Below are 12,794 nucleotides of genomic sequence, written 5' to 3' on the forward strand. Positions count from 1 at the left end.
TCTGTTTCCAAGGAAAAACCTCTCAGGGGAGCATTTGCAACCGTTTGGCACCATTTTTGAGTGAATTGCCGAAAGTCAGATTTTCTTTGAAATGGTGACCCCGGGGCTTAGGGATTTTTTCCAAAAAATATTTTTCTGCCGGTTAAGTTGTTGAGGGCTGATTTTTTTTCCTGTGATAAAAAGACTTCCGCTTCCACTGAAAAACCTTTCAGGAGAGCATTTGCCACCGTTTGGCACCATTTTTTTAGTGAATTGCCGAAAGTCAGATTTTTGATGAAATTGTGACCCCGGAGCTTAGGGATTTTTTCAAAAAAATATTTTTCTGCCGGTTAAGTTTTGGAGGGCTGATTCCTTTTCCTGTGATAAAAAGCCTTCTGCTTCGACCGCCAAAACTCTCAGGGGAGCATTTGCAACCGTTTGGCACCATTTCTGAGTGAATTGCCGAAAGTCAGATTTTCTATGAAATTGTGACCACGGGGCTTAGGGATTTTTTCAAAAAAACATTTTTCTGCCGGTTAAGTTGTCGAGGGCTGATTTCTTTTTCTGTAATAAAAAGCCATCTCTTTCGACCGCCAAAATTCTCAGGGGAGCATTAGCAACCATTAGGCACCATTTTTGAGTGAATTGCCGAAAGTCAGATTTTCTATGAAATTGTGACCCCGGGGCTTAGGGATTTTTTCAAAAAAATCATTTTCTGCCAGTGAAGTTGTCGAGGGCTGATTTCTTTTCCTGTGGTAAAAGGCCTTCTGTTTCGACCGCCAAAACTCTCAGGGGAGCATTTGCAACCGTTTGGCACCATTTCTGAGTGAATTGCCGAAAGTCAGATTTTTGATGAAATTGTGACCCTGGGGCTTAGGGATTTTTTCAAAAAAATATTTTTCTCCCGGCTAAGTTGTTGAGGGCTGATTTCTTTTTCTGTAATAAAAAGCCATCTCTTTTGACCGCCAAAACTCTCAGGGGAGCATTTGCAACCATTTGGCACCATTTTTGAGTGAATTGCCGAAAGTCAGATTTTCTATGAAATTGTGACCCCGGGGCTTAGGGATTTTTTCAAAAAAAACATTTTTCTGCCGGTGAAGTTGTCGAGGGCTGATTCCTTTTCCTGTGATAAAAAGCCTTCTGTTTCGACCGCCAAAACTCTCAGGGGAGCATTTGCAACCGTTTGGCACCATTTCTGAGTGAATTGCCGAAAGTCAGATTTTCTATGAAATTGTGACCCCGGGGCTTAGGGATTTTTTCAAAAAAACATTTTTCTGCCGGTTAAGTTGTCGAGGGCTGATTTCTTTTTCTGTAATAAAAAGCCATCTCTTTCGACCGCCAAAACTCTCAGGGGAGCATTTGCAACCATTAGGCACCATTTCTGAGTGAATTGCCGAAAGTCAGATTTCCTATGAAATTGTGACCCCGGGGCTTAGGGATTTTTTCAAAAAAATATTTTTCTGCCGGTTAAGGTGTTGAGGGCTGATTCCATTTCCTGTGATAAAAAGACTTCTGCTTCCACCGAAAAACCTTTCAGGAGAGCATTTGCAACCGTTTGGCACTATTTTTGAGTGAATTGCCGAAAGTCAGATTTTTGATGAAATTGTGACCCCGGGGCTTAGGGATTTTTTCAAAAAAACATTTTTCTGCCTGTTAAGGTGTTGAGGGCTGATTCCTTTTCCTGTAATAAAAAGACTTCTGTTTCCAAGGAAAAACTCTCAGGGGAGCATTTGCAACCGTTTGGCACCATTTTTGAGTGAATTGCCGAAAGTCAGATTTTCTATGAAATTGTGACCCCGGGGCTTAGGGATTTTTTCAAAAAAACATTTTTCTGCCGGTTAAGTTGTCGAGGAATGATTTCTTTTTCTGTAATAAAAAGCCATCTCTTTCGACCGCCAAAATTCTCAGGGGAGCATTAGCAACCATTAGGCACCATTTTTGAATGAATTGCCGAAAGTCAGATTTTGTATGAAATTGTGACCCCGGGGCTTAGGGATTTTTTCAAAAAAATCATTTTCTGCCGGTGAAGTTGTCGAGGGCTGATTTCTTTTCCTGTGGTAAAAGGCCTTCTGTTTCGACCGCCAAAACTCTCAGGGGAGCATTTGCAACCGTTTGGCACCATTTCTGAGTGAATTGCCGAAAGTCAGATTTTTGATGAAATTGTGACCCTGGGGCTTAGGGATTTTTTCAAAAAAATATTTTTCTCCCGGCTAAGTTGTTGAGGGCTGATTTCTTTTTCTGTAATAAAAAGCCATCTCTTTTGACCGCCAAAACTCTCAGGGGAGCATTTGCAACCATTTGGCACCATTTTTGAGTGAATTGCCGAAAGTCAGATTTTCTATGAAATTGTGACCCCGGGGCTTAGGGATTTTTTCAAAAAAATATTTTTCTGCCGGTTAAGGTGTTGAGGGCTGATTCCATTTCCTGTGATAAAAAGACTTCTGCTTCCACCGAAAAACCTTTCAGGAGAGCATTTGCAACCGTTTGGCACTATTTTTGAGTGAATTGCCGAAAGTCAGATTTTTGATGAAATTGTGACCCCGGGCATAGGGATTTTTTCAAAAAAACATTTTTCTGCCTGTTAAGGTGTTGAGGGCTGATTCCTTTTCCTTTAATAAAAAGACTTCTGTTTCCAAGGAAAAACTCTCAGGGGAGCATTTGCAACCGTTTGGCACCATTTTGGAGTGAATTGACGAAAGTCAGATTTTCTATGAAATTGTGACCCCGGGGCTTAGGGATTTTTTCCAAAAAATATTTTTCTGCCGGTTAAGTTGTTGAGGGCTGATTTTTTTTCCTGTGATAAAAAGACTTTTGCTTCCACCGAAAAACCTTTCAGGAGAGCATTTGCAACCGTTTTGCACTATTTTTGAGTGAATTGCCGAAAGTCAGATTTTCTATGAAATTGTGACCCCGGGGCTTAGGGATTTTTTCAAAAAAACATTTTTCTGCCTGTTAAGGTGTTGAGGGCTGATTCCTTTTCCTGTAATAAAAAGACTTCTGTTTCCAAGGAAAAACCTCTCAGGGGAGCATTTGCAACCGTTTGGCACCATTTTTGAGTGAATTGCCGAAAGTCAGATTTTCTATGAAATTGTGACCCCGGGGCTTTGGGATTTTTTCAAAAAAACATTTTTCTGCCGGTTAAGTTGTCGAGGGCTGATTTCTTTTTCTGTAATAAAAAGCCATCTCTTTCGACCGCCAAAACTCTCAGGGGAGCATTTGCAACCATTAGGCACCATTTTTGAGTGAATTGCCGAAAGTCAGATTTTCTATGAAATTGTGACCCCGGGGCTTAGGGATTTTTTCAAAAAAATCATTTTCTGCCGGTGAAGTTGTCGAGGGCTGATTCCTTTTCCTGTGGTAAAAGGCCTTCTGTTTCGACCGCCAAAACTCTCAGGGGAGCATTTGCAATCGTTTGGCCCCATTTCTGAGTGAATTGCCGAAAGTCAGATTTTTGATGAAATTGTGACCCCGGGGCTTAGGGATTTTTTCAAAAAAACATTTTTCTGCCGGTTAAGTTGTCGAGGGCTGATTTCTTTTTCTGTAATAAAAAGCCATCTCTTTCGACCGCCAAAACTCTCAGGGGAGCATTTGCAACCATTAGGCACCATTTTTGAGTGAATTGCCGAAAGTCAGATTTTCTATGAAATTGTGACCCCGGGGCTTAGGGATTTTTTCAAAAAAATCATTTTCTGCCGGTGAAGTTGTCGAGGGCTGATTCCTTTTCCTGTGGTAAAAGGCCTTCTGTTTCGACCGCCAAAACTCTCAGGGGAGCATTTGCAATCGTTTGGCCCCATTTCTGAGTGAATTGCCGAAAGTCAGATTTTTGATGAAATTGTGACCCCGGGGCTTAGGGATTTTTTCAAAAAAATCATTTTCTGCCGGTTAAGTTGTTGAGGGCTGATTTCTTTTCCTGCGATAAAAAGCCTTCTGTTTCGACCGCCAAAACTCTCAGGGGAGCATTTTCAACCGTTTGGCACCATTTCTGAGTGAATTGCCGAAAGTCAGATTTTCTATGAAATTGTGACCCCGGGGCTTAGGGATTTTTTCAAAAAAATATTTTTCTGCCGGTTAAGTTGTTGAGGGCTGATTTTTTTTCCTTTGATAAAAAGACTTCTGCTTCCACCGAAAAACTTTTCAGGAGAGCATTTGCCATCGTTTGGCACCATTTTTTTTAGTGAATTGCCGAAAGTCAGATTTTTGATGAAATTGTGACCCCGGGGCTTAGGGATTTTTTCAAAAAAATATTTTTCTGCCGGTTAAGGTGTTGAGGGCTGATTCCTTTTCCTGTAATAAAAAGACTTCTGTTTCCAAGGAAAAACTCTCAGGGGAGCATTTGCAACCGTTTGGCACCATTTTTGAGTGAATTGCCGAAAGTCAGATTTTCTATGAAATTGTGACCCCGGGGCTTAGGGATTTTTTCCAAAAAATATTTTTCTGCCGGTTAAGTTGTAGAGGGCTGATTCCTTTTCCTGTGATAAAAAGACTTCTGCTTCCACCGAAAAACCTTTCAGGAGAGCATTTGCAACCGTTTGGCACTATTTTTGAGTGAATTGCCGAAAGTCAGATTTTTGATGAAATTGTGACCCCGGGGCTTAGGGATTTTTTCAAAAAAATATTTTTCTGCCGGTTAAGTTTTGGAGGGCTGATTCATTTCCTGTGATAAAAAGCCTTCTGCTTCGACCGCCAAAACTCTCAGGGGAGCATTTGCAACCGTTTGGCACCATTTCTGAGTGAATTGCCGAAAGTCAGATTTTCTATGAAATTGTGACCCCGGGGCTTAGGGATTTTTTCAAAAAAACATTTTTCTGCCGGTTAAGTTGTCGAGGGCTGATTTCTTTTTCTGTAATAAAAAGCCATCTCTTTCGACCGCCAAAATTCTCAGGGGAGCATTAGCAACCATTAGGCACCATTTTTGAGTGAATTGCCGAAAGTCAGATTTTCTATGAAATTGTGACCCCGGGGCTTAGGGATTTTTTCAAAAAAATCATTTTCTGCCGGTGAAGTTGTCGAGGGCTGATTTCTTTTCCTGTGGTAAAAGGCCTTCTGTTTCGACCGCCAAAACTCTCAGGGGAGCATTTGCAACCGTTTGGCACCATTTCTGAGTGAATTGCCGAAAGTCAGATTTTCTATGAAATTGTGACCCCGGGGCTTAGGGATTTTTTCAAAAAAATATTTTTCTGCCGGTTAAGGTGTTGAGGGCTGATTCCATTTCCTGTGATAAAAAGACTTCTGCTTCCACCGAAAAACCTTTCAGGAGAGCATTTGCAACCGTTTGGCACTATTTTTGAGTGAATTGCCGAAAGTCAGATTTTTGATGAAATTGTGACCCCGGGGCTTAGGGATTTTTTCAAAAAAACTTTTTTCTGCCTGTTAAGGTGTTGAGGGCTGATTCCTTTTCCTGTAATAAAAAGACTTCTGTTTCCAAGGAAAAACTCTCAGGGGAGCATTTGCAACCGTTTGGCACCATTTTTGAGTGAATTGCCGAAAGTCAGATTTTCTATGAAATTGTGACCCCGGGGCTTAGGGATTTTTTCCAAAAAATATTTTTCTGCCGGTTAAGTTGTTGAGGGCTGATTCCTTTTCCTGTGATAAAAAGACTTCTGCTTCCACCGAAAAACCTTTCAGGAGAGCATTTGCAACCGTTTTGCACTATTTTTGAGTGAATTGCCGAAAGTCAGATTTTTGATGAAATTGTGACCCCGGGGCTTAGGGATTTTTTCAAAAAAACATTTTTCTGCCGGTTAAGATGTTGAGGGCTGATTCCTTTTCCTGTAATAAAAAGACTTCTGTTTCCAAGGAAAAACCTCTCAGGGGAGCATTTGCAACCGTTTGGCACCATTTTTGAGTGAATTGCCGAAAGTCAGATTTTCTTTGAAATGGTGACCCCGGGGCTTAGGGATTTTTTCCAAAAAATATTTTTCTGCCGGTTAAGTTGTTGAGGGCTGCTTTTTTTCCTGTGATAAAAAGACTTCCGCTTCCACTGAAAAACCTTTCAGGAGAGCATTTGCCACCGTTTGGCACCATTTTTTTAGTGAATTGCCGAAAGTCAGATTTTTGATGAAATTGTGACCCCGGAGCTTAGGGATTTTTTCAAAAAAATATTTTTCTGCCGGTTAAGTTTTGGAGGGCTGATTCCTTTTCCTGTGATAAAAAGCCTTCTGCTTCGACCGCCAAAACTCTCAGGGGAGCATTTGCAACCGTTTGGCACCATTTCTGAGTGAATTGCCGAAAGTCAGATTTTCTATGAAATTGTGACCACGGGGCTTAGGGATTTTTTCAAAAAAACATTTTTCTGCCGGTTAAGTTGTCGAGGGCTGATTTCTTTTTCTGTAATAAAAAGCCATCTCTTTCGACCGCCAAAATTCTCAGGGGAGCATTAGCAACCATTAGGCACCATTTTTTAGTGAATTGCCGAAAGTCAGATTTTCTATGAAATTGTGACCCCGGGGCTTAGGGATTTTTTCAAAAAAATCATTTTCTGCCAGTGAAGTTGTCGAGGGCTGATTTCTTTTCCTGTGGTAAAAGGCCTTCTGTTTCGACCGCCAAAACTCTCAGGGGAGCATTTGCAACCGTTTGGCACCATTTCTGAGTGAATTGCCGAAAGTCAGATTTTTGATGAAATTGTGACCCTGGGGCTTAGGGATTTTTTCAAAAAAATATTTTTCTCCCGGCTAAGTTGTTGAGGGCTGATTTCTTTTTCTGTAATAAAAAGCCATCTCTTTTGACCGCCAAAACTCTCAGGGGAGCATTTGCAACCATTTGGCACCATTTTTGAGTGAATTGCCGAAAGTCAGATTTTCTATGAAATTGTGACCCCGGGGCTTAGGGATTTTTTCAAAAAAATCATTTTCTGCCGGTGAAGTTGTCGAGGGCTGATTCCTTTTCCTGTGATAAAAAGCCTTCTGTTTCGACCGCCAAAACTCTCAGGGGAGCATTTGCAACCGTTTGGCACCATTTCTGAGTGAATTGCCGAAAGTCAGATTTTCTATGAAATTGTGACCCCGGGGCTTAGGGATTTTTTCCAAAAAATATTTTTCTGCCGGTTAAGTTGTTGAGGGCTGATTCCTTTTCCTGTGATAAAAAGACTTCTGCTTCCACCGAAAAACCTTTCAGGAGAGCATTTGCAACCGTTTTGCACTATTTTTGAGTGAATTGCCGAAAGTCAGATTTTTGATGAAATTGTGACCCCGGGGCTTAGGGATTTTTTCAAAAAAACATTTTTCTGCCGGTTAAGATGTTGAGGGCTGATTCCTTTTCCTGTAATAAAAAGACTTCTGTTTCCAAGGAAAAACCTCTCAGGGGAGCATTTGCAACCGTTTGGCACCATTTTTGAGTGAACTGCCGAAAGTCAGATTTTCTTTGAAATGGTGACCCCGGGGCTTAGGGATTTTTTCCAAAAAATATTTTTCTGCCGGTTAAGTTGTTGAGGGCTGATTTTTTTTCCTGTGATAAAAAGACTTCCGCTTCCACTGAAAAACCTTTCAGGAGAGCATTTGCCACCGTTTGGCACCATTTTTTTAGTGAATTGCCGAAAGTCAGATTTTTGATGAAATTGTGACCCCGGAGCTTAGGGATTTTTTCAAAAAAATATTTTTCTGCCGGTTAAGTTTTGGAGGGCTGATTCCTTTTCCTGTGATAAAAAGCCTTCTGCTTCGACCGCCAAAACTCTCAGGGGAGCATTTGCAACCGTTTGGCACCATTTCTGAGTGAATTGCCGAAAGTCAGATTTTCTATGAAATTGTGACCACGGGGCTTAGGGATTTTTTCAAAAAAACATTTTTCTGCCGGTTAAGTTGTCGAGGGCTGATTTCTTTTTCTGTAATAAAAAGCCATCTCTTTCGACCGCCAAAATTCTCAGGGGAGCATTAGCAACCATTAGGCACCATTTTTTAGTGAATTGCCGAAAGTCAGATTTTCTATGAAATTGTGACCCCGGGGCTTAGGGATTTTTTCAAAAAAATCATTTTCTGCCAGTGAAGTTGTCGAGGGCTGATTTCTTTTCCTGTAATAAAAAGACTTCTGTTTCCAAGGAAAAACTCTCAGGGGAGCATTTGCAACCGTTTGGCACCATTTTTGAGTGAATTGCCGAAAGTCAGATTTTTGATGAAATTGTGACCCCGGGGCTTAGGGATTTTTTCAAAAAAACATTTTTCTGCCTGTTAAGGTGTTGAGGGCTGATTCCTTTTCCTGTAATAAAAAGACTTCTGTTTCCAAGGAAAAACTCTCAGGGGAGCATTTGCAACCGTTTGGCACCATTTTTGAGTGAATTGCCGAAAGTCAGATTTTCTATGAAATTGTGACCCCGGGGCTTAGGGATTTTTTCAAAAAAACATTTTTCTGCCGGTTAAGTTGTCGAGGAATGATTTCTTTTTCTGTAATAAAAAGCCATCTCTTTCGACCGCCAAAATTCTCAGGGGAGCATTAGCAACCATTAGGCACCATTTTTGAATGAATTGCCGAAAGTCAGATTTTCTATGAAATTGTGACCCCGGGGCTTAGGGATTTTTTCAAAAAAATCATTTTCTGCCGGTGAAGTTGTCGAGGGCTGATTTCTTTTCCTGTGGTAAAAGGCCTTCTGTTTCGACCACCAAAACTCTCAGGGGAGCATTTGCAACCGTTTGGCACCATTTCTGAGTGAATTGCCGAAAGTCAGATTTTTGATGAAATTGTGACCCCGGGGCTTAGGGATTTTTTCAAAAAAATATTTTTCTCCCGGCTAAGTTGTTGAGGGCTGATTTCTTTTTCTGTAATAAAAAGCCATCTCTTTTGACCGCCAAAACTCTCAGGGGAGCATTTGCAACCATTTGGCACCATTTTTGAGTGAATTGCCGAAAGTCAGATTTTCTATGAAATTGTGACCCCGGGGCTTAGGGATTTTTTCAAAAAAATCATTTTCTGCCGGTGAAGTTGTCGAGGGCTGATTCCTTTTCCTGTGATAAAAAGCCTTCTGTTTCGACCGCCAAAACTCTCAGGGGAGCATTTGCAACCGTTTGGCACCATTTCTGAGTGAATTGCCGAAAGTCAGATTTTCTATGAAATTGTGACCACGGGGCTTAGGGATTTTTTCAAAAAAACATTTTTCTGCCGGTTAAGTTGTCGAGGGCTGATTTCTTTTTCTGTAATAAAAAGCCATCTCTTTCGACCGCCAAAATTCTCAGGGGAGCATTAGCAACCATTAGGCACCATTTTTTAGTGAATTGCCGAAAGTCAGATTTTCTATGAAATTGTGACCCCGGGGCTTAGGGATTTTTTCAAAAAAATCATTTTCTGCCAGTGAAGTTGTCGAGGGCTGATTTCTTTTCCTGTAATAAAAAGACTTCTGTTTCCAAGGAAAAACTCTCAGGGGAGCATTTGCAACCGTTTGGCACCATTTTTGAGTGAATTGCCGAAAGTCAGATTTTTGATGAAATTGTGACCCCGGGGCTTAGGGATTTTTTCAAAAAAACATTTTTCTGCCTGTTAAGGTGTTGAGGGCTGATTCCTTTTCCTGTAATAAAAAGACTTCTGTTTCCAAGGAAAAACTCTCAGGGGAGCATTTGCAACCGTTTGGCACCATTTTTGAGTGAATTGCCGAAAGTCAGATTTTCTATGAAATTGTGACCCCGGGGCTTAGGGATTTTTTCAAAAAAACATTTTTCTGCCGGTTAAGTTGTCGAGGAATGATTTCTTTTTCTGTAATAAAAAGCCATCTCTTTCGACCGCCAAAATTCTCAGGGGAGCATTAGCAACCATTAGGCACCATTTTTGAATGAATTGCCGAAAGTCAGATTTTCTATGAAATTGTGACCCCGGGGCTTAGGGATTTTTTCAAAAAAATCATTTTCTGCCGGTGAAGTTGTCGAGGGCTGATTTCTTTTCCTGTGGTAAAAGGCCTTCTGTTTCGACCACCAAAACTCTCAGGGGAGCATTTGCAACCGTTTGGCACCATTTCTGAGTGAATTGCCGAAAGTCAGATTTTTGATGAAATTGTGACCCCGGGGCTTAGGGATTTTTTCAAAAAAATATTTTTCTCCCGGCTAAGTTGTTGAGGGCTGATTTCTTTTTCTGTAATAAAAAGCCATCTCTTTTGACCGCCAAAACTCTCAGGGGAGCATTTGCAACCATTTGGCACCATTTTTGAGTGAATTGCCGAAAGTCAGATTTTCTATGAAATTGTGACCCCGGGGCTTAGGGATTTTTTCAAAAAAATCATTTTCTGCCGGTGAAGTTGTCGAGGGCTGATTCCTTTTCCTGTGATAAAAAGCCTTCTGTTTCGACCGCCAAAACTCTCAGGGGAGCATTTGCAACCGTTTGGCACCATTTCTGAGTGAATTGCCGAAAGTCAGATTTTCTATGAAATTGTGACCCCGGGGCTTAGGGATTTTTTCAAAAAAAGATTTTTATGCCGGTTAAGTTGTCGAGGGCTGATTTCTTTTTCTGTAATAAAAAGCCATCTCTTTCGACCGCCAAAACTCTCAGGGGAGCATTTGCAACCATTAGGCACCATTTCTGAGTGAATTGCCGAAAGTCAGATTTTCTATGAAATTGTGACCCCGGGGCTTAGGGATTTTTTCAAAAAAATATTTTTCTGCCGGTTAAGGTGTTGAGGGCTGATTCCATTTCCTGTGATAAAAAGACTTCTGCTTCCACCGAAAAACCTTTCAGGAGAGCATTTGCAACCGTTTGGCACTATTTTTGAGTGAATTGCCGAAAGTCAGATTTTTGATGAAATTGTGACCCCGGGGCATAGGGATTTTTTCAAAAAAACATTTTTCTGCCGGTTAAGTTGTTGAGGGCTGATTTTTTTTCCTGTGATAAAAAGACTTCTGCTTCCACTGAAAAACTTTTCAGGAGAGCATTTGCCACCGTTTGGCACCATTTTTTTTAGTGAATTGCCGAAAGTCAGATTTTTGATGAAATTGTGACCCCGGGGCTTAGGGATTTTTTCAAAAAAATATTTTTCTGCCGGTTAAGGTGTTGAGGGCTGATTCCTTTTCCTGTAATAAAAAGACTTCTGTTTACAAGGAAAAACTCTCAGGGGAGCATTTGCAACCGTTTGGCACCATTTTTGAGTGAATTGCCGAAAGTCAGATTTTCAATGAAATTGTGACCCCGGGGCTTAGGGATTTTTTTCCAAAAAATATTTTTCTGCCGGTGAAGTTGTCGAGGGCTGATTTCTTTTCCTGTGGTAAAAGGCCTTCTGTTTCGACCACCAAAACTCTCAGGGGAGCATTTGCAACCGTTTGGCACCATTTCTGAGTGAATTGCCGAAAGTCAGATTTTTGATGAAATTGTGACCCCGGGGCTTAGGGATTTTTTCAAAAAAATATTTTTCTGCCGGTTAAGGTGTTGAGGGCTGATTCCTTTTCCTGTGATAAAAAGACTTCTGTTTCGAAGGAAAAACTTCTCAGGGGAGCATTTGCAACTGTTTGGCACCATTTTTGAGTGAATTGCCGAAAGTCAGATTTTCTATGAAATTGTGACCCCGGGGCTTAGGGATTTTTTCCAAAAAATATTTTTCTGCCGGTTAAGTTGTTGAGGGCTGATTTTTTTTCCTGTGATAAAAAGACTTTTGCTTCCACCGAAAAACCTTTCAGGAGAGCATTTGCAACCGTTTTGCACTATTTTTGAGTTAATTGCCGAAAGTCAGATTTTCTATGAAATTGTGACCCCGGGGCTTAGGGATTTTTTCCAAAAAACATTTTTCTGCCTGTTAAGGTGTTGAGGGCTGATTCCTTTTCCTGTAATAAAAAGACTTCTGTTTCCAAGGAAAAACTCTCAGGGGAGCATTTGCAACCGTTTGGCACCATTTTGGAGTGAATTGCCGAAAGTCAGATTTTCTATGAAATTGTGACCTCGGGGCTTAGGGATTTTTTCCAAAAAACATTTTCTGCCGGTTAAGTTGTTGATGGCTGATTCCTTTTCCTTTAATAAAAAGACTTCTGTTTCCAAGTAAAAACTCTCAGGGGAGCATTTGCAACCGTTTGGCACCATTTTGGAGTGAATTGCCAAAAGTCAGATTTTCTATGAAATTGTGACCCCGGGGCTTAGGGATTTTTTCCAAAAAATATTTTTCTGCCGGTTAAGTTGTTGAGGGCTGATTTTTTTTCCTGTGATAAAAAGACATTTGCTTCCACCGAAAAACCTTTCAGGAGAGCATTTGCAACCGTTTTGCACTATTTTTGAGTGAATTGCCGAAAGTCAGATTTTCTATGAAATTGTGACCCCGGGGCTTAGGGATTTTTTCAAAAAAACATTTTTCTGCCGGTTAAGGTGTTGAGGGCTGATTCCTTTTCCTGTAATAAAAAGACTTCTGTTTCCAAGGAAAAACCTCTCAGGGGAGCATTTGCAACCGTTTGGCACCATTTTTGAGTGAATTGCCGAAAGTCAGATTTTCTTTGAAATGGTGACCCCGGGGCTTAGGGATTTTTTCCAAAAAATATTTTTCTGCCGGTTAAGTTGTTGAGGGCTGATTCCTTTTCCTGTGATAAAAAGACTTCTGCTTCCACTGAAAAACGTTTCAGGAGAGCATTTGCCACCGTTTGGCACCATTTTTTTAGTGAATTGCCGAAAGTCAGATTTTTGATGAAATTGTGACCCCGGAGCTTAGGGATTTTTTCAAAAAAACATTTTTCTGCCGGTTAAGTTGTCGAAGTCTGATTTCTTTTTCTGTAATAAAAAGCCATCTCTTTCGACCGCCAAAACTCTGAGGGGAGCATTTGCAACCATAAGGCACCATTTTTGAGTGAATTGCCGAAAGTCAGATTTTCTATGAAATTGTGACCCAGGGGCTTAGGGATTTTTTCAAAAAAATCATTTTCTGCCGGTGAAGTTGT

Source organism: Podarcis vaucheri, assembly GCF_965113315.1.
Source record: "Podarcis vaucheri genome assembly, chromosome: 6".
NCBI classification, from domain to species: Eukaryota; Metazoa; Chordata; class Lepidosauria; order Squamata; family Lacertidae; genus Podarcis; species Podarcis vaucheri.